This window comes from Ailuropoda melanoleuca, chromosome 6, assembly GCF_002007445.2.
Source record: "Ailuropoda melanoleuca isolate Jingjing chromosome 6, ASM200744v2, whole genome shotgun sequence".
Lineage (NCBI taxonomy): Eukaryota > Metazoa > Chordata > Mammalia > Carnivora > Ursidae > Ailuropoda > Ailuropoda melanoleuca.
In genome coordinates, this window is record NC_048223.1 from 81518510 (window position 1) to 81543295 (window position 24786).

Consider the following 24786-nt stretch of genomic DNA (forward strand, 5'->3'; position numbering starts at 1 on the left):
CCATCCATCCATCCATCCATCCACCCTCCATCCTCTGTCCTCCATCCATCCATCTATCCTCCATCAATCTTCTATCCTCCATCCAGTCAGCAAGCATTTTCTAAGTACTAGTTACTACTGGAGAGAAAGAGACAAACAAGAGGGTGATCTTGACTCCCATGGGCCTCAGCCCATGCCCATGAAGTGGAGGTAAGCAATAATGGGCTGGCCAAGAGGGGTACCGACCTCAGTATTGGGGAACATTGGGAAGATCCTCTGGGGCAGCTGGGCTCAGGGTTCTGAGAGCCTAGGCATCAGGCAAGGAGGGGAAATGGCCCCTTAGGGAGAGAGGGGAGGAGTGGACATTAGGGAGGAGGCAGTGCCTGGCACAAGCTGCTTCATACACAGCCATCACCCACTGGCAGGGTGAGTTAAATGAAGTGTGATACCAAAAATATGGTTATTTTTGAGAACTGTGCTGTATGCTGTACCCATGTTATTTCCTCCAATTTTCAGAAGTCTGGTCAGAGGGTGAGTTATCTCTGCTTTACAGATGAGAAGACAGGTAAGCACTTTCTAGAAACATGTCCCAAGTCCTTACGAGCTAGTGAAAGACAACATCAGAGCTCAGGAGAAGAGCGGCTGACTCCACAGCCCTTGCTTTCACTCACAGGCTGCACACTGGCCATCAGGTAGACCCGCATGGAGAGAAAGAGTGGTGGGGAAGAGCAAGGGCCCGGAGCTCTGCAGTGCACCCTGCCCAAGGCAAGGGGGAGCCACTGCAGGCTATTGAGCAGAGAAGGATCACATCTGACTCTTAACCTGGACTTGGGGTTCTTAGGAAGCAGAAGCTGGTGTCGTTCTTCTCTAGGCCCTCAATGCCCCCCACACAGCCTAGCACAGAGAACGTTTGCTGCATGACTGAAAAAAAATCAGGGAATTCATGAATGAGTAAAGCGGTGTGGTGTTGTCAGACTTTGGAATCAAAGTATGTCTGTGAGGATTAGATTTAGCAGTATATGATAGAAATCCCGTAGTAGTGACTTAAACAAAATGAAGTTTATTATCTACTCTGTAAAGAAGTCCATAGGCAGGCCATCTGAGGTTGGTACACTGTTTCAAAAGGGTGAAGGACTGAATCTTCCATTTTGCTGCCCTACCATTCCAGCACATGGCTCCAATTGTGTAGGTCCCCTCAAGGCCCAAAATAGGTGCTGGAGTTCCACCCATTATATCACCATTCCAGGTAGCAGGAAACAGAAAATGAGGGTGAAGAATCTGCCCCGGTCCTTTCAAGAGACTTCCCAAAGTTGTCGTACAACTATATGTCATTGGCCAGAGCCCCTCTAACACCAGGGAAAGGTGGAATAGCCGTCCTTTAGCTGGAGACACTGCTCTCCTAAACACACGATGTTGTTAAGGAGAAGAGGGAGAATGGATGCTGTTGAAAGCCAGCAGCCAACTCTGCTACCAGAAGCAAGTAAGTAAGGCTTTGTGCGAACCTGCATGCAGATGGCATCTCTTCCTGGGGAAGGAAATGCCCCTTCACCTCCTGGGGAAGCGGTTCTCTTCAGGACTGCCAGGAAGAGGAGCACGTGGCAGCTATTTGAGGAGATTACATCTGCCTGATAAATGGAAGCCACTGAACTCCCGTGATTGCCCATGACGATGGAAGATAGGAGCTCCTGGCTGGTGCTGGGCTGCCGTCCCCAGCAGCGGAGTTTCCCTATCGCCGCCGGATCGGGGACTGCTTGACAAGGCCCATTAAAGGCACCAGGCTGGGATTACGTCGGCGCCCTGGAGCTCGGTGTTCAGAAACGGCTGCATTCTGACGGAGACGATAACAAGGTCTGGGCCACCCCGGGCACACTGGAAAGTTCAGAAGCTTACCCCGGGGCTGGGGCCCGAACCCCTGCCACCTGCAGAGCTCCCACACCACAGCCCACGACAGGGCGGCCGCATTCAAAGGCACCTTCCACAGTGGGGTGAAGACCCCATGTGGAAGTCCCGGGGAGGCAGTGGCTCCCCCACTCCCCATGCCCAGGTGGACAGGGCAGTGCCAGGAAGCCCCAGGAGACAGGGAGCGTGCCTGAGGCTGGAGATGGCCCACGGGAAATGGGAGCCCTTGGCAGCCCTGCAATGAAGGTCATGGGGCCGTGGGTCCAGGGTTGAACCTGACCCCTTGATGGTGCCGATTCTGGGTTTCTGCGAACTAAAGCCAGGATGCCATCCATAGAAGGGGGCTCACGGCTGGATTCTTCTCCCTTGGCTCCTGGGTCCCCTGCCATTTTGGCCAGAGGCCATTTACTGCCTGCCCCACAATAAGACCCAGTAAAATCAGTCTGGGATTCTGGTTTTGAAGAGAGTTTTCAACAGTCCTTCATTTGTTCCTAAGGAGGGGGGCCAATTGGGCCTTATTATTGGGGTGCAGAGAGGGTTGAGACATCTGTCCAAGCTCTCCGGGGTATGAGGGGCGAGGCTGAAACTAGGAAGTCTAACATTCAAGGAGGAGGCTGTCACTAAGACAAGGGTACTTGGGAGGAAGAGCTCCTCTCCCAGCGGGCCCACACCCATTCACCTCCAACCCTTCAAGTCCAGACCCAGCCGAGACCATTCATGAAGCATGGTCAGAGCCCGCCTGGACCCTCCCCACAGAGGCCATGGCTTCCTGGTCTCAGGTGCCCACTCCAGCTACCCAACCTGCAGCCTGGACAGGGGACACCCTGCGTGGACATGGGTGGAATCCAGGTCCTTGGCCACCTTTGTGCTCAGCCGGTGTGAGCCAGCATTACCCTCTGCTCCTGGTCTCTCTCCTGGTTCCCAGGGGAAGGAGTGGACGTCATCCATCTCTGTGCTGCCTGGGCAGATGAGGAGGAGAGGCAGGTGGCAATAAAGGCCAGTCGTAGCCCCCAGGTGCCCACAACAGGATTGAGGAAGACAGGAGCTCCACTGTCCCTGCAGACCCCCAACCAGCAGTGGCACAGAAGCACCCGAAGTTCCAGCCCAGCAACCTTGTTCTTTTCGAATGCGAACATTCCCATAAGGAGGGTGACCCGGAGTGCGGCAGGCCTTGACTTCCTCACCTGTAAAATAGGTATGAACAACCCTCCCGCTCAGGGTGAAGGGGCCATGAGAGCCTGTAGGAGAAACCGCCAGTGTTGTGGCCGGGACAGAGTTGATGGCCCCAAAATACTTGGAATTGTGGATCTGAGCCTTGAGCAGAACAGCTTTGGGGTCCAGCCAAAGTAGGACAGCTGAGGTGGGGGAGCTGCCTGTGTCCCTCGCAGGGCCGTCCTGCCACCACGGCCTCCCCCAAGTACCTGTGTGGCCTGTTCATCCATCTGCGGAGGGCTAGGGGCCTCCTCTTTGGGGGCTGCCATTGGGTGGAGTTGGGTGCCATTGGGTGGATGGAAAGAGGCTGGCCTGAGAGCTGGAATTGGGCTTTAGGGGGAGGAGATGGGTGCTACCCTGAGTGGGGTGGTCTGAGCCCGAAGGCGAGATGACTTCATCTAAGGTCATAAAATCTGGTGCATGCAGGGGCTGCAGAACCAACCCCCCCGCCCAAGCACCTGCTGTTGCCATCATCATTCGCTCAGTCTTTGAACAGCGTGCTTTCTATTTTGTAAAGCCATTGCTCATCCTCGCTGTAATTTGACCCACTCTAAGGCACACATGATAACCCATTTTACAGATGAGAAAAGTGAGGTTCAGAGGAGACCCCATCGTTCGTGAGGGATGAACAGGAGATGTTCCCCTTTGCCTTGCGTTCTCTACATGTAAACAATAATATCTGGTCCCACAAAAGCACAGACCACACCTGTCGAGGCACTGGAAAGAAAAGAAAGAAAGTTTACCAAAGGAGCTGAATACCATTTGTGTGTGTGTGTGTGTGTTATGTGTAGAGAGAAGACAGTAAGAACCGGTGATTAACTCCCACTGGGCATTCCGTTAACAAATGTATTTTGCACTTCTGAGTGTTTTCTACATTTCTTACAATATTACTTTCGTAATTCAATCCAAAAGAGGATCAATGAGCGCTATTAAACTAATTTTAAAGAATGAGAGAGGGCAATGGGGTTGTAGGGAAATCAGCATGGATTTGGAATCAGGGAGCTTGGCTTGCAGGTCTGAGTCTCTCCCTGCCTGGCTGTGTGACCTTGGCCATGCAGCTTCCCTCTCTGGACTTCAGTTCCCTTGTCCACAACTCAAGCATTGACCCGGGAGCTCCTGTGGAGACTTTCCCCACTGGCTTTCGGTCTTGTGAATAGTCACTTCTAAGAAGAGAGCAGACCAGGGATTCCTCATCTGAAGCCCTAACATCCCCGACATCCAAACCCGCCCCCTCTCTCTTGGGGCTCTGGAGTCAGGGCACGGCCCCGGCCACTCCCTGCTGTGGGGAAAGACAGAAGAGGCAGGTCCCTGTGAATCTGACAAGTTGTTTCCAGCTGCTAACATGTCATTAGCAGGATTTTCCTAAACCTTGCATCCACTTTCCTGAGTTGTGCAGACCAGGCACAGGGGCCCTCTTGTCCTCCTCCGAGGCCCTCTAGGACTCCGTGCCTGGAGAGGAAAGAATGCATGCTCGGGTTTCTGACCAGAGCGCTGCCTCTCCTAACGGGCTGCTTGCAGGTTACACCTTAGGAGCCTTACCGAGACGTCTGGACGCGCTGATCCCTGCTTTCGCTCTGGGGCTGTGTCTCTACTACTTCCAGATGTTTACACAGCTGGCTGGATTACTTAACTGCATTGACATCATACACCTTGATATTTCCTCTACACAGAAACGGTTCAGATGGGAAAGAGACTGGCTATTGAGAATCCGTGCGCCGCGGAACTAACCGAAATAACATTCCAACTCACTAAGGAGGATTTGCTTGCATGCAGGGCCCCACAAAAGGGCATGGGCCTCGGTTTCCCCGGCTGTAAATGGGAGGGGTGAGTTTGGACGCCTTCAGAGTTCCTTTGGGGGCACAGAGTCGATGTGAAGTTGACAGATTTTGACCCCGAGTCCTGGAATGGACTACTGATTTTATTCAACTGATAACTACTCATAGGGCACCCATGATGAGCCAGGGGGTGGGGTAAGCCTAGGTAGACACAAGGATGGAAATACGGATGTGCTAGTGACTGTCCCCAAGTGACCCCTGTGTGTCAGGCTCTGTGCCGAGACTTGTGGCCAGTGTCCCTGTCTTAGGCTGTGTTTCTCTTGGTATTAGAGATAAAGGGATCAAAGCTTGGAGACGTTAATGAGTTCACCTAAGGTGCATGCAGGGAGTCCAACCCACATGGGGCTGATTCCAGAATGCATATCCCTAAGCATCCCTCCATACAACTCTCCAAATATTTCCTGCCCCTCCCGTCCAGAAAGGGCTGTAAGTCAAGTCCAGAGTAAACACCTATACTGGAATGTGGCAAGTGCCACAGCCAGGGCACACATTGAGTGCTAGGAGGGCCCTGGCCTTGTGGGAAAGGCTGCTTGGAGAAAGGGCCATTTGCGCTGGGCTTTGAAGGCTGAGCAGGAGTCCGTCTGGCAGAGGCAGCTTGTGGGAAGACCTGCACTGTCACTAGCTGATGGCAGGGGGCAGGCCCTGCACAGGCTGCTTCCACAGCCTTCTCATCTGAGGCCCAGCAGCGGGTCCTGGGTCTAGATGATGCCCTGTGGCCAACAGCGGCTTCCCAGCACAGCCTCTCCCTGCCCGTCAGCTCTGTAAGGCCAGGCTCAGGGCCCGCCTGGGTCTGTGCCTGGCCCCTGGCACAGAGCAGGGCACAGTCCGTACTCCCTGGACAAGTCCACTTTGGTTCTCAGGACCTAGTCCGCCAGTGGCCGCAGTGACAACGTAAACAGCTACCACTTGTTGGGGTAGGTGCCGGGGCCACGTGAAGTCCTCTCCATACATCATCTTCTTTAATCCGCCCAAAGCCACGGTCTGAGTAAGGAGCTATTATTTTCCCTACTTGACACATGAGGTTAAATAACTTGTACAAGGTCACACAATGAGCAAGTGGTGGAGTCGGGATTCATGCCCAGGCCTGTGGGACTTCAAAGCCCGTGGCCTTAACCCCTCTGCCACCGGTTTCTCTTTGTTGTGGCCTCGCTGCCCTCTTCATCCCCCAGAGAGAAGGGCTCTTGCAAGCAGGCCCGAGGTACCACAAACCTTTCCAGCACATCCTGCCCCTTTGTCCTCCAACATCTGTTTATCATTTCCACCCCCCCGCCCCCACTCCGGAGCCACCCGGGCCCTGCCTCCCGCCTCGCCGTAATTCAGATGTCGGGGAGGATGGAAGCCAGTGCCTGGTGACTGAGCATCTGAACTGGCAGAGAGTGAGGACAGCCTGGTGCACACTCGTGTTTGTTTTGTCAGCCTGTAGCACGCATTTGTCAGAGGCGGGGACACATGGATGCCACCCAAGCCTCCCCAGGCTTCTTGCCCTGGCCTGCCAGACAGCCCCCCACCACCACCCTCAAACCTGGGGAAGGTGAGAGGAGGGGCACCCTGCCTCCTGCCCCTCCTCTCCGGCCCCCTCTCTTCTTCTCCCAGATACCACTGCCTGCCTCCCTCACTCTACTGCAAGCCTCCACCAGGATGGAATGCCTCTTTCCCTTCTGAGCAAGAACAGGGGCTGCTCTGGAAAGTTCTGAAAGCAGCTTTTTTTTTTTTTTCCAAAGCACGCTCTCTAAAATGTTTACCCTGAGAGATGTCCTGCAGAAGAAGAAGAAGGAGGAGGAGGAAGAGGAATAGGAGGAAGGGAAGGGGGAAGAGGGAAAGAAGGGGAAGGAGGAGAAACAGCAGCAGCAGCAGCTTAGGGGAGATCCTGCGTGCTCTGTCCTGCTCCTGCTGGCCTCCCCTGTGCACTGGAGCCATGCAGGCACTGAGAAGTCCCGCAGCATTTCCCAAGTTATGCTTTATCCTGAGAATCCTTATTCTGAATGTGAGAACACAGTCCAAGGCTGGAGGGGACACTGAGGCTCAGGCAGGAGACACCTCCTAGAAGGGCACATACCCACCAGCAGAAGACCCCCTTCTCTGGAGACATGTGTGGTGTGGAGCCCCTCCCCCTGCTCCATGTTTTGGGCTTCTCTCAGTGACGCATCTCCTCACCTGTTCAGGGATTCCTGGATGCACTCGGCGACCCCAGAATGGGCTTTTCCTGGAAGTCCAAGGGTGAGAATAAGACCAGGGTGGGCACAGCTACAGAGAGACAGGGGTGGCTCTTCACAAGGACGTTGGACCTTCTCAGAGCTGCTCACTGAAGGTATGCAAGGCCAGATGGGCAGACTGACTGGGGAGCTAGCCCCTTCCTGCCTTTCGATGTTAGGACACTGGAAATGCACCCCGGAAAAAACAAGTGGCCCTGGTTAGGCCTTCCAGAAGCAAGGCCCCGTGACAGCCCCACCACATTTCAGCACCCATATATGCTTCTGTGTCTGGCTCCCCAGCTGGAAGGGCACGCAAGGACCTTTCCTATGTGGATCTGTCCCCAGCACCTCAATAGGTCTGGCCCATAACAGGAAATGGGTGCAGATTTATCGAGTAAGTGTGAAGTTTAAGTCAGTGGCTGTTACAGGTCGGGTGGTCTGGGAAGCAGGCTCTGAGCTGGAGATTAGTGTGGGATGTAAATTAGGGGAGGCCCTTGGGATTCACACCTGCAGGAGGAGGGAAGAAAGTAAGAAGGAGCTGAGGGAGAAATTGGGCAGTGTGATGTAGTCAGAGCAAAGCCTCAGCTGGCCCCGTGGGGAGCCCGGAAGCTGGTGGCTCTTCAGAGTGGTTCTGAGTTTAGGCAAAGGGACTGGGCTCCTCTCCTTCCAAGGTGGCTGGTCAGTGAATGTAGGTTGCCCCAGGGAGGTGTGTGACCTTGACAAGTGCAACTTTCTTTAGCCAAGTTGATTCCTAAAGAGGGCTGACCGCCGAGGGCGCTCAGCTGATCACCTTCCCGGCAGCTGGAGAAGAAAGTCCTTCAGTCCCGCAGGGGAGACCTGCACGTACAGGACAGGTCATGAGAGTCCCATTCTGTGACCCCTCCTCTGTAGCCTCGCCATCACCTGATCCCAGCCTTCCTCCCCTCCCGGCCCCTCTGCCCAGGCCTGCTCTCCCCTTCTGTCTTCCAATTTCCCTTAGTGCAGGCCAGGGTCTCCTCCAACAGGCAACCCTTGCATGGGAGTGCTGGGGCAGGATGTGGACACACTCCGTGTTCAGCCTTGGACTACAGAGATGTGGAGCAAAGAGAGCCCTGGGCTGTCCCCAGCAGGACACACACGTGGGCTCCCTTGACCATGTGGCTTCTGCAGGGAGGAAGGCACATTTGAGATGCCCCCCACCCTCTGCCACCACCCAGGTCCTGCTTCTCTGGGCTTTGGACTCAGACTCTCCATACTTAGTTCCTCTGCACTCTTATCCCTAAAGAAGCTCCAGCCCTTCCCCCTCCTCGCCTGCCGCCTGTTCTGGACCAAGCCCAGCAGCTCTGCTGCGAGCGAGGAGGCCAAGCACGCACTGCCCCTGCAGCTGTACTGAGGGCACCACTGACTTGCGGAGAATTGTGCTTTGTGGACCGCTACTAAAGTTTAAGAGCACGAATAGCTGTATGCTCTCATGCAGGGTCATGTGTCTCCCAGCCCCAGTTTCTTCATCTGCAGATGAGATCGATGAGAGGCACAGAGGAGGCCCCTCGGTAACTGTTCTCGGTGTGAACAAGTGAGGGCACGGCACGGGTGATGTTGCTGGGCGGCACGGGCCAGCGAGTGTCAGGCTGGGGCTGGCATTGAGGCAAGTCAACGCGTAGTGGTTAAGAGCAAGGGCGCAGCCCAGCAGGTCCTCCATCCATCACACACTAGCTGGGTGACTTGGGCAAATTGCCACACCTTCTGCTGTCTGTTCCCTTGTTGTGAAGCACGGATGATGGGATTCACCTCAAGGGGCACTTCACAGGGCAAATTAGAGCAGACACAGCAGAGTCGACACTCAGCACACGTGTGTTTTGTTCTCGCTATTATGCTCGAATTTGCTCGACTCTGTCACAGATCTTGTCGTCACCCCACACAGCCTGTCCCATCGCCTGTGGGATGCATACACTCTGCATCATCTCGCGAATGAACTTGAGGTCCAGACCTGTTGGGGCAGCCTGCTACTTAAACTTGGACTCTGAGCTGGTCCTTCCTGCGTCGAGCACTCTGAGAAGCCGGTGAGGTTGCAGGGAGGAAGAAATGGATGGCTCAGCCAGCAGCTCTCCCCTGCTGTTGTCTGAGCTGGATGGGGGCCCCATTAGTGAAACAGCCCAGCCTTCCCCCAGCAGGAGAGGGTGCTGGGCAGCCTGGAGCAGCCTGGAGCTGCAGGAGTGCCAGCTCCTAATGGAAGGGGGTGGCATTCCAAAATACTGTCCATTAGCAGTGTCTGCTGCGACCCCAGCTGCTTCCCCCGGGGTGTATCTTGCCATCTCCCCGTGCCCAGCCTCTGCAGAGGTGGACATTTGCCCCTCCCAGGATTCCTCGTTAACACTGATGCGGATTCTCAGGCTGCAGAAGGGCTTGGCTACGAATCATGAAGGCGCTTTCTCAGTAGGCTGGTGAGAAGGGAGGGAGGGGCTCTGGGTGGGCAGTGGGCTGGTCTCCCAAGAGGACGCTGGTGGTTAATATGCAGTGACCCATGGGCTGTGGTGGCCCCAGCCCAGGGGTGGACATGCTGTAGCAGGAAGATCCATACGCAGAATTTGGGAGGTTTGGCGAGACCACCACTTGGTGGTTTGGAGGTTGGCAGTGGTGGGGGAGGTCTGTTCAGTTCCAAACTGGGCCCCGATCAGCAAGGGATGAAGAATAAAGGCCAGCTCCCAGATGGGGTATGTATAGGAACCAGGGTACTAGGAATTCTGCCAGAGGGCCCGGCCAAGGGGCAGGGCTACTGGCACTGTGTTTGGGGTGGGGTGGAGGTTGGGAGCCGTCCTTTCAATTATCATCCAGGGAAGGGTGATAGTGTCTGGGTAGGCCCACAGGGGTGAGGGAGGGAGGAGGTCATAGCCCAGCACAAGGCTTCGGAAAATAGCAGTAAGATCTTTTTGAATCGCTAACCAAGCAGCATCATTCAACTTTTAAAACCTTCCAGTGGTTTCCCAGAAGCCTATGTGTCCTGGTAGGTTCTTCTCCCCACCTTGCACCATCTTCCTCTCCACCCTATGGCTGGCCACTGCTTGTTTCTCTCAATTACTCCAAAATGCTACCAAATTTTCCCCCACCCCAGGGCCTTTGCATAGCTGGTGGGATAGCTCTAGCTGCCTCAGGCTTCAATAACAGCCTCCATCCCACAGTTCTCCAAGTCTTGACATAAATATCAACTCCAGGGAAGGGCCATCCCGCCCATCTTATCCAAAATTACCCCCACCACCCCATTTTCATCTGTTTTAGCATCCTTTTTTAGCATCCTGTAGGCTTCTTATCATAATTTATACTTATTTTGTTTGTTTGGTAGTTTGCTTGTTTATTGTCTGTCTCTCCAGGAGGGTAGGGACCTTCTCTCTCTCTCTCTCTCTCTCTCACCATTATCTCCAGCCCCGAATATTCAGGAAGCATGCAACGAGTGTCGGCTGTTATTTCTACTATTTCTACTGCCGTGGTGGCAAGTACTGCAGGCTGGCAATAAATATGGCTTGAATGTTGAGTGAACATTGAGACTCAGTAGCTGGAGGGGCTGTGACTCAGTAGCTGAAGGTCCTGGGTGGGCGGGGAGCTCCTCGCTGCCCATCTCTGCCCCCCTGGCCCTTTCAGGAGGCCACCTCCGCCCGTGGCGGTGGGGCTTGCGAGCCCCTGGCCCACGATCACTCAAGGTTCCATCCTGCCTCTTCCAGGCTTGCCCAGCTGCTGGAGTCATCCCGGCGATTTCCCCCCAGCACACATACTGTCATCTCTTCACCGTGAACTGTATTTAAAATGTAAATAAAAAAAGGCTTTTAGGAGATTTAACTGTTTCCCTTGGTATTTAAATTATTCAATTATAACTAAAGCTATTAAAATACAGTTAATTAAAATTGTTAGATTGTTTTCCTTTGCACTGATCACAGCATTGCCCGACTTCTCCCTCTAGCTGTTTAATTCCTATTAAAAATGATAATGCCTCGCTTTATTCATAAATGCAGCAACCTTCCCGCACATTCTTCAAGCGATCTCCTCAATACAAACCGAGCTGTTTTCTTTTCTTCTAGCAGTGAAGCGGAAATTCTGCTATAGTCTTTAGAGGTTTAATCAGCAGTAAAAGGACTCAAAATTTAAACATTAGCATTACCGAGTCACAACAAATAATACAGCCCCCTGTAAAAAACTGTCTAAATCTGACGCAACGTAATGTCATTAGAGACCAAAGGAGAACCCTGAGGTTTAATAAAAGGTGGCACCTAAATAAAGGTTTCATTACTCACAACATAAAATTACTGGATCCACACGTTAAATATTTTATTTGGAAGGTTTCATGGCATTTCTAGTGGGAGAAGCTCTGTGGTAGAAATACAGATGGGTAAGTGCTGCCGGAACAAGAGGGGGAAAAAAACGGAGGGAAGAAAAGAAAGCTTCCAGGACCAGCTCATAGCTCGTCGAGCTTCGCGTGTTCAGGATGACGCACCCTGAGAAACTAATTGGTTATAGTGTTTAAACTCCTGGGCCATGTGTTCACACAATGATAATGGCTGTTCCAGGTAATGGTGGGCAAGGTGGCAAAGTACTTCACTTTCTAGAACATAGCAGGTGCCGCCTCCAGCATTCGGAGTGATTTGTGAACCACGTGGGGTATTTGGATGTGGGGAGGCGAGTCCTCCTAGTCCCCAAATGCAGAAAGGGAGGGTGTGGTGCAGAAATCAGCCCGATTCAGGTAATGGTGACAGCTGCCTAGGAGCCCTCTGTGCTAAGGGGGGCACGTGCGATAGCATCCTGCCATTCAGGAATCGGCAGCCCTTACCAACTGTGTGTGGGATAGAAGTTCAGAGAGCGCTGGCCCCAGGAAGGTCTTCCCATGAGGATGAGGAAGGCCACGAGGGGGGCTTGGTGCTTTGGCTGGCTGAAAAGCATTGCATCAGCCGAGAGAGAGAAAAGCGTGAGAGAGAATTAAGGCCGAGAGGCAGGAAGGAGCTGGCAAGTCTGGGACACTGGGCATTCGCGAGAGCTGGAACATAGGCTGGGTGTAAGGATGTGGCAGGAAAACCTAAATTTAGGAACTTGATCAAGAGCAGCCTTGAACATCATCTTAGAGGTTTTGCCTTTTATTCTGAATGTTGCCTACAACCTAAGAATCAAGCAAAGCCTGTCGAACATGTCCGCTGGTCGCAGCGCTGGGCCCTTGAGAGGCACTTGATGGTTGTTGAGTAAATGAATGAAGGCTAAGGGTTAGGACCTGCTGCACCTTGTTTACTGATTAACTGTGAAAGACCCCAGGTTTGGCTGCCAAGCTCTGAAAGGCAGCCTCAACCGATCAGAGCACTGGACCAAGACCTCTGTTGGCAAGTACCCTGCACTCTATCTTGGGGCTCTGGTCTTCAACCTGGGCCCATCCACTTCCATGCTTTCTGTCGGGGACTGGGTCCTCCACCTTTGGACGGCAGGATGGCAGTCACTGAACTCGCCAGGCTGGCTGCATGGACCTCTTTGCCCACAGAAGTCGGAGAGAGAATGGCATAGTGATAACATCAACACCGCTGGTCATCAGGACATGGGAATGAAAACCACAATGAGAGACCGCTAGAGTCTGCTCGAAGGGGTCTAATCGCAGAGACTGACAATGCCAAGTCAGTCAATACTGAAGTTTAGCATGTGGAGAGACCAGAATCCATACACGCTGATGGGGGCACAGGCACTTTGGAAAACCTTGTGTTGTTTCGTAGAAAGTTAACACACACAGGGGCGCCTGGGTGGCTCCATCAGTTAAGCATCCGACTCTTGATTTCAGCTCAGGTCATGATCTCAGCTCCTGGGAAGGAGCCCTCCGTTGGGCTCTGGGCTCAGCGGGGCATCTGTTTTGGTATTCTCTCTCTCCCTCTGCCCTCCCCCTGCTCGCTCTTTCTCTCTCTCAAATAAATAGATAAATCTTAAAAAAAAAAAAGGTAACACATACTACTGTATGAACCAGTCACTCTGTTGAAATGAAAGCATATGTCTGGACAAAGACCTGTACACAAATCCTCACAGCAGCTTTAGTCATACTTACAAGAACTGGAAACAACCCAAATACCCAACAGCAGGGGAATAAATAAACAAGCTATGGTAGGTCCATTCGAGGGAGTACTACTCAGCCTCAAGAAGGAACGAGCTATCCGTACGTACTAGAGTACGGATGGATCTCAACAGAATCCTACCGAGCGAAAGAAGGAGGCTAAAAACAGTTCACACTGTGCGATGCCACTTGTATAAAACTCTAGGAAATGCGAACCCTCTGAAGCAATGGAAGGCAGCTGTCTGGGGCTGGGGCCGGGGGCGTGGGAAGGGGTGACAGGGAGTAGTGACGAAGGGCGGAGGTGACTCAGGCGCGATGGGCACATTCTCTCTCCGGACAGTGGGGACGGCTTCACGGTACATCCATACGCTGCAAGTTGTCGCAGCACACACCTGGAACGTGGGGGGGTTCATGTGTGGGGATTATACCTCATGAAGTCTGCTTTAAAAACTAAAAAGAGCTAGCACTTTAAACTTTTCTGTTTTACAGTTTCGATTTTCATACGGTTTCAAACGTAGGGAGCGCAGGAATAGTCGAGGGTCCCCTACACACCCTTCATCAGATTCTCCAATTGCCAGATTTTGTCTCATTCCCTTTATACTTCTATTTTTGTCCTGAGCTATGTGAGAGTGAGTTGGGGACATTGCTCTGTGTGACTCTGAAACTCTGCCGTGTGTTTCTCTTAAGAATAAGACCTTCTACATTTCACAGTGTCGTTATCAAAGTCAGGAAATTTAGCCTTGATAACCCCCAACTCTGACCTGCTCTGGAATCCATAATCCGATGTTACCATTGTTCCTGGAGCATCCATGTACCCCAGCATCCACTCCAGGAACGTGCAGTGAATTCGGCTGTTGGTCTCTAGCCCCCTCTGACCTGAGTTGGAATCCTGACTCCATAGCATACTCGCCCTGTGACCTTGGCATTCATACCTGTGTCCTCCAACCTGTGCGACAGGCGCACAACTGATGCCCACACCCTGGGGCCGGGGGAGAGGGAACGAGGGGAAGTCTGGACCGTCATGAGCACAGTGCAGCACGCAGGAAGGATTCAGGGAGCGGGACTGTAGTAAAAGCAGCCCGACACACCAGGGCCGTTGTCCCTTGCCCTCCGCAAACAGCCGCGGGGTACAGGCTGCGCCCAGCTCAGCCAGGGCCCCGGTGGCCCGCTCCTCCCACCCAGCCTCTCCAGGCCCACCCCTGCCATCCCCAGTGGTTGTCGGGCCGCCCCAGAGCAATGAGTGTTTCTGAGCGGCTCGACAAAGGCAGCCGGCCTCCCGTAAAAGAGGTGAGCGGGTTGCAATTTAGGCTTTTCAAGAGCTTCCTCTCACACTTTGGAGAAGAGCATCTTCCCTTCCTCCCTCTTCCTACTGCCTAGTAGTCAGTGCTGCGGGAAGTTCAGCCTCGGTGAACGTTCCAGTCAGGGCTGTGTCTGGTTATCTGTCCAGCCCTCTCGGAGTCAGCCTCCCTCTCATTGCTGGAACATACGACCTGGCTCCAGGCCTCAGCTGTCCAGACCCTGGAGTACCTTGACCAGAATGAGCAGGGCTGAGGTCTACTGCCTGCGGGGGGCGGGGGGGGGTTTGGAGTGAAGGCTTGCCCTTTGGGGATAATGGTGGTTAACCATTACCACATCACCACTCTTGGAGAGGTTCAATGTGGTGAGAGCGTTGGCTGGTGGGCAGATGGAAGGGAAGTGGAAAGACCACCCACAGATGGACACAGGGGACAGCTCAGGCTGCAGACCCTTGAGCTGACAGAGCCCACGGGGGAGCCTGAGATGGAGACACAGGGAGGAGAGGAGATGGGGCAGGATAGAGGCAGCTGGACGTCAACAGAGAAACGGAAAGGAGTCTGGAGGTGCCAGGGTGAGGCACAGAGTGGACACCCACAGGTGATGAGCCCCCAGTCCTCGCTCCCCATGGCCCTGCAGGGGCTTCTCCTGCCATGCCTCCTGGTTTCTTTCATCTCCTAGGGCTGCTTAGGTAACAAAGGACTACAAATTGGGTGGCTTAAATAAAAAGACATTTATTCTCAGTGTCAGAGGCCAGAGGCCTGAGAGCAGGCTTTCATAGGATTGGTTCAGTCCAGAGGCTCTGAGAGAGATTCCATTCCAGGTTCTGTCCTAACTTCTGCCGACCCTGCATTCAGCAACCCTTGGTGTCCCCCAGCTTGTAGACCCATCCCTCCAACCTCTGCGTCCGTCTTCACAGGGATGCTCACACCACCTGCTCTCCCATATCTCTGTGTGTCTTCTCCTCCCTGCTTCTTGGAGGGTACCTGACATTGGTTTAGGGTCCACCCTAGTCCAGAAGGAGCTCATCTCAAGACCCTTCCACTAATTACATCTACAAAGATTCTTATTCCAAGTAATGTCCCATTCTGAGGTTCCACGTGGACATAATTTGGTGGTGGGGGTGCTGGGAGCCAGTCACTGCTTGTGGTAGTGGAGATGCTGGCCTTCACTCTGCCTCCCCAGATCCTTATTGTGAAACACCAAGGCATAAGCTTGCTCACGGTAGTGGCTATTCCTTGCAAACTTGAGAACCTCATTTTTTAAGACAATGGTAAGTTTCACCAGAAGGGAGAGTCATAGGTTTTTCTATGGGTCAAAGTGTCTCTGAGCCTTGCTGTCCCAGATCTATGCTTTCCAGTGGCCTTGCTGTTCCAAGGCTATTGGGCAGCTGGTGAAGAAGGCATAGGGACGGAAGGAAGGGTCTGGTAGAGGAAAGACTTGTGTAGTACTGCAGACAGAGGGGTGGTTCGTGGGTGTAGGTGATGTTGAGACCCCAGAGCAAGCAGAGAGACAGAGAACAGTAGTGACAGGAGAGAGATACCAGCTGGGTTTCTTACTAGACAAGGGCTGTTTGACTCATCTTGACCTCTCTGAGTCTCAGTGTTTTCACCTGTAAACTCAGTTTCACCAATGCCACCGGAGCACCTAGAAGGTGCCAGAACCATTCTTGGGGGGGGGATATGGTGGTGGGGAGGACGACCCTTGGGCTTGACAGGTTCCCAACACAGTGGAGGGGACAGGTGCATGAAGGCCCAAGGGGACCATCCATTGGTAAGGAATCCAACAGCCTTCGGTACAAGAGGCATGGAACCCTGGCTGCCAGGTGGGCAGGGGACCTCCGAAGTAGGGTGATGCTGAACTGTATTCGGAAAGCACTTCGCCGCCTTCTCAGGGCGGAAGGGTAGGGGATATGGTAGGCCCTGCTGGCAAGGAGCTTGCAGAGAGCAGTATTCATCCCTGAATGCACGGGAGTTGGGACTTCAGTCTGTACCTGCCGGGGCCATTGGAGGCTAGGACGCCAACGACAAGATGAACAAATTTGCGGTGCAGAAAGATCACTCAGGCAGCAAGAGGGGACAGGAGGGCATGGGCTGGAAGCAGGGAGACAGCGAGAAGCTATTGCCACAGCCCCGAGAGAGACGAAAAGGTCAGTGGCAGTGCGACAGGGAAGAAGGGATGGATGCAAGCGGCATTTGGCGGGTAGCCTGCGCGGGCCTGTCTGCAGGTCATGGCAGATAATGGATGTGATGCTCTCTGAAAACCGCAGAGCGCCGCGGCCCGGTGCGGTGGCTGCTCCAGACCGGCTCCTGCTCTGCTTTCATGAAGTGCAGCCTCTCTTCTCCCCTCCTCTCCGGCTCATTGCCTAAGCTTTTTTTTTTTTTTTTTTTGCCTGTGAGCAAGGGAGAGATGGGAGGTGAAAAACAGAGACATTAAGTGCCAAAGCTTATGTTAATACAGCATTAAGGTTGAAAATGTAATCTCCTAGGAGTCAGGAAATTCCGAACCAGAGGTTTCCATGGCAACCCAGCCACACTGCTCCTCTGTCCATCCGGGCCCTGTTTTCCTTGTTAAATATGATCCCGTCGTATATTATATTTTATCGAGCTAAATGTGTTACCCACAGCATGCAGGGCTCCGGTCAGCAGCAGCACGGAGCTGCAGGAAACGTGCGTGTGTATGTTGTGTGTGCACGCACGTGTGTGCGTGTGTAGGGGTGTGTGTGTGTGGCCGGGGTAGGTCTTCCGAATCCGCCTGATACAACACAGCCACATCGTAGATTCTTGTATCTAATAAACGGAATGTAATTCCATTAAAAGCAGCTCCCGTGAAAACAAATGAGCAAGGGCACTGCAATCCTTGCGCTCTGAAGGGGTGGCTCACCCCTCCCGGGGACACCGCTGGGTCCCTCCCAGCTCGGCGCTCATGGGGCTCCAGGGGCAGGGCCGTTACTGCCACCCCAGGCCCCTCCTGGATGGAGTTCTGAGGAGGTGGGTTGGAAGTACCCAGTCCAGTGGTTCTTCACGCGCACCAGTCAATTGCAGTTCATCTGTCACTGTTCGTTACCATCCCAGGGTGCACCGGGCACCGGCAAACAGATACGGAGAGGAAATTCGATTCTCCGCCGCGCCCTCTCTCCCTCTAAGACGGCACAATGCACAAAAGGCGTCCTGCGTGGCAGCAGGGATGGGAGGAAGGAGAGGAGGGAGATGGACTGTCAGGGAGGACAGCTTGGGGTGGAATGTGTGTCGGAGAAATATCTGCAGGTTAATGTGCTGGAAAGAGCATGGAATGTAAGAACCAGGCTGCCTGGGACTCGGCATCTCCCAGCCATGTGGTCTTTAGCAAGTCCCTTTATTTCCCTTTGTCTTAGTTTTGCCATCTGCAAAATTGGGATAAAATTACCATTAACCGCACATAGGCTTGTTGAAGGATGAAATGGGGTGATTGATGAAGAGGCTCCCGGTCCGCTTGTAGACCCACACGAACGTCACTCTTACAGGAGCTCTGGGACGCCGTGCTGGACTCCAACGCTGCGGGTTCTGGACATTTGCAGTTGGTTTCGACAGTTCTACGATGGGTTCCGGAATGAATTAATAGATCCAGAACAGGGGTTGGCAATTTTCGTTTAGAACAGGTCAGATAGTAACTATTTCAGGGCTCGAAGGTGTTGCTGTGATGACATGACTCTGCCACTGTCGCTCAAAAGCAACCAAAGATGATACATAAGTGAATGGCCATGGCTGTGTGCCAATAAAGCTTTATTTACAAAAACAGGAAATGAGCTGGATTTGCCCTGTAAGTTGCAGTTCGCCAGCCTCCAGTCTGCCATTGCCTATGTAGAAAACTTTTTTTTGTGAATGCTGCTTTTCTGCTCAGAATTTAATTCTCCTTCCTCTCCACCCTTCAGTCCCCCATACCTCACCACCTCCCACCCGCTCACACACATACCTCTTTCTTTGTCTGGCCAACTTCTTACTCTTCCAGCATCAATTACAGTCACCTCCCCCAAGAGCAAATTGCAATAGTCTGTTGGCCCTTGTCTGCTTCCCTCACAGACCATGAGCTCTTGAGGGCAGTCAACTCTGTCACCACAGGCCCTAGGTCTTGGTACATGTTTGGCGGATGTCTGCAGAATGGATATATGGAAAGACACAGCATCCTAGGGAACTGGGATATTGTCATTCCCTCAGGAGATCTGTGAACCAGAGTGGTTTCAAAAGCCTTATGTCTGGCATCAATGCTTTAATTGAGAGCTGCTCAGTCAGAGCTTCTAGAACAATCTAAAGGTAGGATCACCTTTGCAGACACAGGCCAACATATGCACCCACCTCCCAAGCCGAGGGGCCAACCTGCTCTCTTTGCAGGCGTGATGGAGCCCCGGACAGCGCACCACCTGGGCAGGAGTTGGTCTGTGGGAAGGTGACACTCCACGGCCACCCCTCTGATGGAAGGTGATCCCGTGATCAAGCACGAAGTCATGTGTGTGATGGTATAGTGGCACCTCGAGCCCCCCTCAGGGAGCTTTGGCCTCCACTAGCCTGGACAAGGGACACGATTAATGTGGAAGCTTCTAGAAGAGCAGCAGCCCTTTTGAATTTCACGTTTGCAGGCTTTCTTCATCCTCCCCCTCCTGGGCAGAGCAGAGGGGCTGGATGGAGTTGTGTAACTCACCTCTGAGTCACACTTCCCCCAGCAGCATTTGCTTTCTGCCTGACCGAGCTGAGCTTCCTCAGCACGCCCAAGACAGGCAGCTATTGTTCAGAAGTCAGGGCTGGGTGATGGGCTCTTCTGCCCCCAATCCACCAGCTAGGAAGATGTCACTCTTCATGACAATGGTGGGAGAGTAGATACGTGTGTGCCTCTAGTGTGGGTTCACGGGGACATGCAATGCACACGTAGGTGTCCACATTGCCACATGCGATGGGACAGGCTTGTGCACAGGTGTGTGCATGTGTGTATTTAGCCATGTGCTTTTGTATATGTGTGAGGCTGTGTCGTTCCTAAACACGCCTGGGAGTGTCTGCTGGTCGGCCGTGTACTTTCGTCTGGGTCTGTGCGTGTCTCTAATTTCGGACTCCACTTCTCCTGGAGGACCCGATAGCTTCCATCCTCCAGCCTCGGCAGATGAATATTTTATTACTTGCTTTTGCCACGGCGTTAGGCAGCTTTCCCGTGAAAAGCCGGAGCATGACACACTCCGGGGGAGGCAGAGATGGAGTCTCTGATGTTAGAGCCCCGGAAAGTAAATCACCCCTGTGACGGGGCCCCAGGAGGGCTCACAGATGCTGCTTGTTAGTGTCATTAGGAACTGATGAGTCAGCCTCTTCTCCCTTGTCCCCTGACAGTGTTCCCTCTAAATAGAAAGATGGCACGCCCATTTTACAGGAGGCTTGAGGCGGCCGCCTGCTGCTGCTCCTGGAGCCAGCCCAAAGCTGTTTAATTTTTGCCCAGCTGCCTCCTCCTGCCATTGAGGAAGACTTAGGGAACGGAAGGGCACTGCATAAGCCAGGACAGCAAGCAGAGGGGTCTGACTTCGCCCCACACTCTGGGAATGTGGGTGAGGCAGGCGAGTCGAGGGAAAGCCAGCCAGGCTGGTGCCAACGGGTCGTGGAGACAAGCACACCGCAGCCGCCGGGCCCTCGAGGCCCTCAGCCCAGCAGTGAGCCAGGCGTGTGCCGTCCTGTATCGGGGCTCTCAAGAAGACCCCGAGACAAGGATTCGGGTGCAAGCAGTTTATCCGGGAGGTGATCCCAGTCCAGGCGCACTGTGGGGACCACAGGAAACAAGGCATTGAATCAGGAGGAGCAAACGAAGCGTGGATTGGCGAATCGGTTTTGTCTACGGCTCCTGCCCCTGCAGACCGTCTGCGAGGCTACGAGGACACACGGCAGGGCTGCCCACCGACAAACTGAGGTGTACGCTTACCAAATCTCACCTCGTGGGAGGAGTGCTTGCCCCCCCGTCGGCTAGGACCCTCTGCTGCAGAGCCGGAAAGGCCAGGGGCATCGGGCTCTGACACACCCTGAGGGGGAGGAGCCTGGCCCACGGCAGCAGGTGGCAGGTGCCAGCCCGGGCCTCTGGACTCCTCTCCATTGCTCTCTCCATCCTTCCCACTGACTCACATGGTGGCAGAAGCTCCGTAGGCTGCTCAGGGGCAGGGATCCCCTGTGCCAGGAGCTGGAACCGGGATGTGTGGGGCAAGGGGCTGCTTGGCCACAGTTGGCTGTGATTATGTCACAGAAGCTCTCTGAGCCGGAGCCTCGGGGAAGGGGCAGAGAGATGGCCATGCCTGAGAATTTCCAAAGCTATGCAGCCGGACAGATGCCTGGCACAGCGAGGCACCCAGTGTCCAGGCAGTCCCTGGGAGCTGACTGCCTGTCCCAGAGATCTGGCACAAGTGAGACAGAAAAGGCTGCAAAGAGATGATCCTAAAAGTAAACACGATAACAAACACTGAAGGGAAGGCTTCCTGCTTCTGTCCCCCGCCCCCCCGCCACCTGCCTTCTCCCGGCCCGCGAAGCCCAGGAGCTCTTCGTCGGTGCCCCCCGTGCAGTCCTTCAACTTTGCTGCTCTTCGTGGCTCTCAGACTCTGTCAGGCACGGTCATAAGAACCATCACTGTAATTACTACCGAGCCCCTCCTTTGTGTCAGGCCCGGTGCAAAGCACACGTTGCATTTCGTGTCATCTCCACAACAGCACGAAAAACTAGGCACTACTGTCTATTTTATTAGACGAGAAAGCTGAGGTTTCAAGATGGGCTGGCTCTCATCTCAGGGCCCCCACTCAGAAGGGACAGAGACGTGACCAGCTCAGTGCCTGTGGTCTTAGCACGCTTGCCCTCTCCTTCCTACTAACCTCTTCACCCCCAAACGCTCCACAGAGCCTTGGTCCCTTGTGCAACGGGTGGCCTCTGAGTAGAAGGTCCTTTCATCCCTCCACCTCCCCAGCCAGGAATGACCGGGTGATGTGCACCTTGGCAAGCATCCACGGGCAAGGCCGTGACCAGCTCCCGCCTCAGGCTTCAAGCCACATCCCCATGCCCTTCCATGGAGCCTCCCACAGAGAAGGGGGGGGGTCTGCAGGTGGGCTTTCCTTTCAGACAGAAGGGCAATTAAAATTCACTTGCTTACCCCCCAGCTGTGTGGTCCTGGGCAGGTTACTTAGCGTCTCTGAAACTCTGCTTCCCCCAAGGCCAGGATTCTGCCTCCTTCCCAGGAATGTTGTGAGGACAATCTTCGAGAGATGCATGTCCGACCCCTGGCTGGCAGCAGACGCCACCCTGCCCGGACTGGGAGCTAATCTGTCTCTATCCCACCACATCTGTCCCGGGGCCTCGCACCACGCAGATGCTCCGTGAACCGCTGTGCTGGGGGGCTGCCCTCGGTGCGGTGGTGTTTCTGTAAGACTCGCCCTAACTCACGGGCCTCCACCGTGGAGCCGACCAGCCAATGCTTCGCAGCCAGGACACAGGCCTGTGTGTGGAGTTCTTTGAAAGCATAGCCAGTCCCTTCTTCCCCTTTGTTTTTCTTTGGCCACCCTCCTTCGTCCCACACCTGCAGGCAAAGGCTGTCAGAACAAAGTCCCCAGCTGGTGCCGAGTGAGAGCTCTAGGCGGAGGGAAGTGGCCCGAGGGCCTGCAGACAGGAGCCCAGGGCCGGCCAGTTCCCTCAGGATGGTAGGCCAGATTCCAGCTCCCCGGCCACAGCAGGAACACACCCCGTCACCCAGCCCTGACCTCTCTTGCGGGTCTAGGTGTCCTGGGGTGAAGGTGCTGCTTTCCAGATGCCAGAACCCCGAACTGGGGCTTCCGCTGAAGCCCACTCCTGCTCTTGTCCCCTGTTGCCTCCTTCCTGAGCTATCCCCCAGGCAGCGTCCAGGGGTGGGTCCTCTACCGCCCTGCCACCCCCCTCCTGTCTATATTCTGAGATGGTCATCCCTGCTCATAATGCCTCTCTCTTCTCCTGTCCCCCTTCGATAAAATCCTTCTCTGTGGCTTTATTCTGGACCATCCTGACTGTGGATGGCGATTCTGCTCTTAGGAGTCTGGCTCATCAGCTCATCCGCGGGCTGTCGAGAAATTCCCACATAACGCACACCATCCATACATCCAGACCCCTCGCGCTCCGCCAGGACCGTGCCCAGCTCCTCGCTCCTTCTCCTGGGGTTCGAGGGGGAGATGCCTCCTCTCCCTCCACCAAGTCTGAGTGTTGGCTGGGGGGGAGCTTTGGAGCCCAGTTCCTCCCGTCCACGCAGAGCTCCTGCCACGGGGGCTCACATGCCAAGCCTGGCACCAGCAGCAGGCGCCGTGGAGGGCAGACGCCTGGTGGGGGATGAAAACCTCCATTCACGACAATATCAAATCCCTGGCTCCGGAGAGAGAGACAGGTTTGCTCCCGGTCCGAGACATCGCCCGAGAAGGGAAAGTCGATACCAAGAGAGGAGCTTCTCGTTAATGCAGGCTCTGTTCTTTTCACCTGGCAGGCCAAACACAGCAGCTCACTTGTGCCTCTGAAATCCTAACTGGCTCCTGGCTGGGAGCTTTGGGGACCGCGTGGGAGGCATTAGGCAGCGTGTGCCAGGTGCGCACCCAGCCAAATCCCAACACACCAGGGCAAGGACTGGAGGGGAAGGCCCAGGGGCGGGGGACCACACCCATGCCTATGTGGGTACTGTAGGGACGGGGCGGGAGCCCACTCTCCAACCATCCTGAAGTCCTTCGAGTCCCTTTATCTTTTCCCTGGATTCCTTTCCAAGTATTCACTACAAGGCGAAGACAAAGGAGTCATATGATATAGGTGTGGAGGGCCCTGGGCAATTCTTTCAGCTTCTTTCTCAAATTTTTAGGCTCACAAAACCCCTCACAAATCTTTTGAAAGCCGTAGATTCTCTCCCAAGAAAAATGTATGCCCCAAATTGAGCATGTAAGTATATGGGATTGGTAGACCGCTGAAGCCCACTCAGCTAGCCCCATAGAGTCCACGTTAAAAATATTTTCTAATATCTCCTTCAATGGTTGGGGAACCAGAAACCAAGTAGGAGGGCCCAACTTGCCCACGAAAACACAGCAGGTGGTTGGCAGAGTTGATCAAATTTAACACTTATTCTTCACAGAATAGATTTTGCAAATTAAAATATCAAACTCAGAGAAGCCAATAGGCATACACAATAGGATCAGGTGTTCCCTCCCCCCATGGATACCTTTTCTCCTTCTTCCACAATGGAGGCATTGGTAGCTGGGCACAGGGCGGCCTACAATTTCCAGGGTCTCTTACAGCCATGTATGGTCTTGCCTCTAAGTTCAGCCAATGGAATGTGAGCAGATTTCTAAGTCCCATCTCTGGAAAGAATGGGCGCACCCTGCTTCCTCTTTTCCCTTAAACCACCAGGCGGAGAGCAGTTGTGACTGTGGGAGTTGGAACAGCGATCCTGGACCGCGCAGTCAAGGCTGGGTGTTGAAGATGGCCAAGCAACAAGGCGGAATGATCTGGATCCCTGATGACTGTGGAGGCACCATCCCCTCTGGGACTGCCAACCTGGTCTTTTCTCTCTATTAGGCTACTGTTATTTTGAGTTTCTCTGCCATGGAATTAGAACAAAAATTTTAACTGATAGCCTAAGAGACCGGAACACAAGAGCCTCCACTTTCCCCTTATCCTGAGGGTCTTCAAGGCCCAAGAGCGTTGGGCATCTCTCTCTCTCTCTCCTTCCTCTTCTTCCCAACCCTATTCCCACCATTCTACTCCAGGTGGTTCCCCTCTTGGCCCTGAATCATCCAGGGGCCTTCTGATAGCTCTCACTCTCCCCCGGCCTCCAGTCCAGAGCAGTGTTGCTGAAATGTGCACCCAAACGGGACCCCTTACTCTCTAGCCCTTCGATGGCTCCCTGTTCTCTACCAAGTGAAACCCACTCCCCCAAAGCTTGGCTCCCAGCCTGAGCCACCAGCACCACTTGCTTTACGCACCCTGTGCTCCCAACACGGAGAATTGTCTGTCCTTTGCCACACACCCTGCAGCCTCAGATCCCTTCCACCCCCACCTTCGACAGCCTGGTGTGTTCATCCTTCAAGGCTCTCCTCCTTGGCCAGCCCCTCCAATGCTTTCTCCTGCATGTCCCACATCACCTGTCCATTATAGCACAGAACTCGAGTCCCCGACATTGTCCACTCGTGTGCAGGACTACCAGTGCCACAGGGCCAGAATGGCTTCCTTAGATCCCCAGGTCCCCCCCCCCCAGCTTCCAGGAATGAAGGCTCTGCTCAAGAGAACCCCACTGCATAGAAATCCATCGCCGGAATGAGAAAGAGTATTCGGCCTTGGGTATGCCTCTCTCAGGG